This window comes from Thalia democratica, chromosome 8 (genome assembly GCF_965202585.1).
Source record: "Thalia democratica chromosome 8, ktThaDemo2.hap1.1, whole genome shotgun sequence".
In the NCBI taxonomy this organism is placed as follows: domain Eukaryota; kingdom Metazoa; phylum Chordata; class Thaliacea; order Salpida; family Salpidae; genus Thalia; species Thalia democratica.
Genome location: NC_139172.1, coordinates 10,871,989 through 10,877,988, shown reverse-complemented (window position 1 = coordinate 10,877,988; position 6,000 = coordinate 10,871,989).

Genomic DNA, 6,000 nt, shown 5'->3' with positions numbered 1-6,000 from the left:
CTTTTGAAGTTAACACTAAAAATAATTTACTTCTATAAAGCTTATTTTAATCATGCAACGTAAAATGAGTTGATCTTTGCTTATATGTATATATAGAAAACTTTTGAAATATATAATAACTAACACAAATTCATCAACTGTTTTTTTATTAATCACTCAAACATTGTTTACCATTTATACTGTACTTAGAGCAGATTATAGAAGTTTTGTTTTTTGTTTGTTAACTTAGAAACTATTGTAAAGTTAACTTGTTGTTTCTATCAAAAATATAAATTTTCGGAGTTTGTACAATAAAAACTTAATAAATTAATTTATACTATAGAGCTTGCTTAAACTACAATGGTAGAAATTAAATACTACAAAAATATTTAAATTGTTTACATTTAGACTATCGTAATACATTTTGATTAAACTTACAAGTTTTATACTATTTATCATAATCATCAAAATACGAAAACATAATTTACGTTTATAACTATCCTTCTAACAAGCAGTCATTAGGTAATTTTATACGTATCCTATTGAAACTAGTTTACATCTGGTGATATTATAAAATGCAAATGAATTTTGTTTTTGTACAATCTAAAATACCATAAGATAAAGCAATCATTAAATTTCTATTACATAAGTCAAAAATTTATAAGGTTTTGTTTAAAGAAAATAAATTTAGTATGTCTCAATCAAAATAACTCTTGTTAACAGTTTTACAAGCAATCACAGAAATTTCATATAGTTAGTATAACCAGTTTAACTAAATCTGTAAACAAATAATTTCTATTTATGTGCAATAAAAGGACAACAGAAAAAATAACAGCTGTTTAACTATCTTTTTCAGATTTATAATCGCAGAATAATTATTAAGAAATATTTTACATTATCATTAGCTTTAACTGCTTCGTGAAAATTCAAAGTAGCTGAAGACAGTTCTTACAAGACTAAAACAAATAAAACATTTTTATAAGTTTTACATAGCTTTTAAAGCAAGCTTAAAATGTTTTCAGATTCTTTTACTTTAATAATATACTCTAAATGTTCAAAAACATTAGTTGTTGACAATATTTGCAAGCAAGATATCCAAACGCAACAAGTAACTGGAAGTGTAGCAACAACCATTTAAAAAGTACTCAGTTTATTAAGCACTAACTACGTTTCTCAATGCTGCCACAGCTCGACGCAAGAGTTTAAAGACTCTTCAGAAATGTGTTTATAATAGAACGAAGAAAGGTCGTTAGCTTTTGATAAGTTGATTAATTTTTAACTGTTGTTGTTTTGTAATAAATGATGCAAAATACTATTTATTTACTTTTAATGTATAATTGTTTTTTGCTCACATCAAAACAAACGTTTTTTTTTTTTTGTATAAAGAAATTTTTTACCGTTTGTGTGTATTTTTGTTTGTTGTTTTTTCCTTATCAACTATTTAAATTTTTCTAGGCATTAATCAAAATTAGTATTAAGGTGAAAAAAAATTACACACAACTATTAGTATAAAATTTACAATTAAGAAAGCAGATATTCTTCGTGAGATACACAAAAATAAATTAAATATTGACGAGAAATTTATAAACAAAAGCATAATAGTTTGTATCTTAGGATATTTAAAATTTCATTAGTTATCAGTTTATCAACTAAAAACGTATACTGGTATTTTTCATAATCTTTAATTTCATATATTTATGTAAAATTTTTGTTTTTTTTAGAAAATTTCTATTAGTTATTAAAATAATCAGAAACAAAGGTATTTTTTCGTGCTATAGCACAATTTTTTTTAAAGAATCTACACAGGGTTATAGGCATAAGTTCTTCGACTAACTCAAAGACAGCTTATTAGCAAAAATATAAATACAAATGAAAAATTTAACTATGGATATTGAAAAATCTAATTTTTACTTCTTATTTTCTTGCTATTTCTATCCTTCTTGATTAATAGCCTATTTATTTCTCTGAATTTATCTAACTAGGCACTCAGCGTTTTCTGTGGTGTTTTAGCCTAATATTTTCTAAATAGATGTCTTAAAATTGGTAACACTTAGATAATAAAAAAAAACCTGCTCTTTTATCACAGAACAAAATAAAAACAGTTAGATTTAAAACAGGTAATGCACATCTCTTTACTCAAATAACAACAAAAATTTAACTTTTATTAGTGATTAGTTATTCTTGAAGTTTTTGACGTTGCTTATTTTTCTAATGATAAAAAGCTGATCTATAAATTGTATTTTAATCTATTAAAAATCTAGAATCAAAACTATATTAATCTAGAAATTTATTTTAATCCCTTAATGAACAAAAATCAGAAATGACTTGAAAGATTACGAAACTGCAGCCTATACCATGAGTGAAACCTACTTTTGTCGATTGTAAGCTCTTTTAACGCACCTATCAATAAATGATAAAAACTATACGTACACTCCTTTAGTTTAGCTGTTATAAGAAGTTTAAATGAAAAATATATTCGTAAAAAAATAAAAGAAAAAATATCTCGCTCTGCCGTGTCAGTCACTAAAAAATTCTTTGTTTTTTTTTTTTTTTTTATGCTTTTGGATAGTTGTGATATTACATTTATTTCATATATTCTAGGGAAGCAGTTTGAGATGATTTTTAATTGAATCTTCTTCTTATTACTCACATACTATATTTAGCCATTTGCCTTACAGGTCGTTCTGCGTTTCTTCTTATCCTTTTCTTGACTGCTTAATTTTGTTTCTCTGAGGGTGTGGTCTTTTACTTTCAGGACAGTCTTCAGATATATTAAAATACTTTTTGATATTTTGGTCTTTTCGTTCAAAACACTAAGAAAGACGTTGGATTTTGTACTTGTTTATATCGAGTTTACGAGAGAGTGAGATAGAGAAGCTTTTTATATCTTAAAATTAATAAAAGTAATAAGAAGTAATCTAGGGTAGAGAAGCTAACAAATATTAAAAATGAAATTAAATCAAACCCTATTTAATAAATAAAATTGAATATTAGCTGATAAAGGGAACGAAAATCTTTACTTAACATATAAAGGAAAACCAAGACAGCAGAAGTTGAAAATATGGGGGACATCATGCAGAAGGCAAGTGTTTTTTTAGAAAAGTGGGTTTATTCACCATCCTACTTTCCAATTATCTACAAAACGGCTTATATCTCGATGAAAGGTGGCACGTCAAAAGAAAATGATTTTTTTTGCTACCTTTGAAATCATAATAAGAGATTTACACAAACCATTTGTACACGGAACAAGTTTATCAACATTTTCACATAATGATCTACATCAGAGTTTTCTAAAGAGTATTCGAAAACCATGCATACTATGTTTCAACTGTCTGCATTCCCAACAGGTGTCTGGCGGTATCACAAGCAAAAAACTAATTAATCTAGTATAGAAGTCCATTAGTAGCAAAAATTTACATCCTACGAAAGAGAACTATTACGCGCACTTGCATAGTTTTTTATCTTGTAGTTTTTTAAGCAAATGTTGTTCAAACTATTAGTAAAATTAAAATAAGTATCAAAATATGAAAATATGTCTATAAAATAAATTTTAACTATGTCTATAAGGAATTTAATTTTAAAACTCTACATTTCCTGATTGCAGAACGTGGAAAAACAATGATAAAAATTAAATGTCTGGGTCCTATGGAATCTGCTTGTGTGCCAAATGAGGCAGTTTCCATAGGCAGTTTCCCGAAATAATTTTATTTGATTAACATTATTTTAATGATTTTTAAGGAAGTAGTTAGCGCAATAATAGATCTTTAAAAACCAAAAATAGGAAAAAAATTGATAACAATCTAAAGTTTCATATCACTTGTTTTCTTTTTAAACTATATTAATAATTTTATAAGTTATTGTTTATTAAGCAGCATAACTAAAACCATGGTTGAAAGTTTAAAACTTTTCTTACGACTGAAGCAAATATTAAACTTTTACCGTTAACTAAATCTGGTGTCAACTTTTACTCAAAAATAACTTTAGCTAAGTTTTCCTTTAAAAGTTGTTAGTTTGTTTATAAAACTAGTATACTGAAAATACTTATTTTTTAATCTAACAGGTAGATGTTTGTTAAAAATAGGTTTAATTTTAACGTTTAGGTTAGATTTTTTTAGACTAAATGTTATGGTTTTAGTTTTTGAACAGGCAGGTAGAATTAAACGTGACGTGTTTTACTTTTTTGACCTTCAAAAAATGTTTATCGTTGTTATATAGAGAAAAGTCTGAGAATGGTGTTTTTCTGTTGAATTGTATTTTTCTCAAACAGTTGACTCCAACTAGTTGACAGTAATTGTATTTAACTAGAACATAATCAAATCAAGCAAATATACATTCTTGTTTTTACCATTAAGATATAGAAAAATGAGTTCATTATTTTAATTCCTAGTCTATTTTCAACTATAAATTTCTTTTATTCAGAAGCTATTAGTGTTAAAATTTAATTTCTAGAAATTATTTTCAAAATTTCGAATTTTTGCATAGTAGTTTTTTTGTTAAGATAAATTAAGTACAACTGTATTTTATTCAATAAATAAGAAGTAAATAATATATAAAAAGTTATTATTACAGTACATAAAATGTTCTTTTGAAATTTCTAAAGTATTTAAATAAAATATTTGTTAATAAAAATTTTCCCAAAGATATAAAGGTCCAAATTAAATTTCTATTAAGACTTGTATTATTTACTTCTAAATTTTTCTTACCCTAACTTAAATAGTTTTTCCAGAATGCTAGCAATAAAGAATTTCAAATACTACAAAAGCACTTGCTTGTTTTCATTTAAAATGTCGTGTCGTGGTAGAGTAATTTTTGGCTACACTCTCATCTCCATAATTACAACTCTGCTTTATAGAAGGGTTGTTAAAAGAAATTTTACACTTGATTTAAACTTGAAAAATAAAAGTATTATGCACCAGTGTTGCCATAACGTTATTGTTGCTAAACTAATACTGAACAATATAAAAACTTTGTTTGTTTTAAATTATAATGTCATGCTTGAGTAATTTTTGCAGAGAATTAAAAAATCGTTGAATTGACAAAGGGCAAGCCTGCTACAAAAATCTCTTATAAAACACTCAATGTCATGCTTTAGTAGTAGTGTTGCGATTTGCTTTAGGTTGGCAACTAAGTGAACTAGTGTTTCAAAGTATGTTAAGTGTACGCCATGTATTTTATGTTTTAAAGATATTAAATTTAGAGTTTAATTACCGGTTGATTGTTATTAAAATTTAGCGCAAATATGAATACATTTTTTTAATGTACTTAAAATCAATATTAAAGTTTTTAAAAGTAATTATTTTTGCATCTGCGAAAATTTATATTACTTTAAAATCTATAAAACCAAAATTACTTAAAAAGTAGGTTACGTGACGTAACGGTCAGAAAAAAAAATACATAGAAGCTCGGAAAAACTTTACTAATTAAAAAAAGAAATTTTATTACATATAAACAAAACAGATCTTTTTAGTCGAAAACTTTTAAAATGTATAATGTACTTCTGCTACAAACGGTTGCATTGCAATCCTCTAAATAACGCAATATTACTTGGTTATTACTTTTATCGAGTACTAATAAAACTTGACAAAAAAAAAAACAACTAGAAAACTTAAGTATTTAATTTTATGTCGTGAAAATATTGTTTCTTTTAGTCAACTGATCTATTTGTATTACTACAAGAACAATATAGAAAGTATAAGTAAGGAACTAGCAAGTTTTGGTATTAAGTTATTTATTATGTGATTTCGTGATTAACAATAATTTTTTTTTTTTTTAATTAATTTTTGATACCAAGTGCTTTAAAGTAAATATCTGATTTATTTTTTTAGATTAAAAAAATATCCATACTTATTTATGGTAGTCAGTTTTTCAATTTGTTTTTTGAATTACTATTAATAAATACCCGGATGTAATGTTTCTTGCCGCTCAGCTCATGAAATAAAAGACATAAATGGTGAGACTTGAAGGTAGATTGGTGTAGGCCATAATTTGAGTGAAATATTTTCTATAAAGTGAGCATTTTGT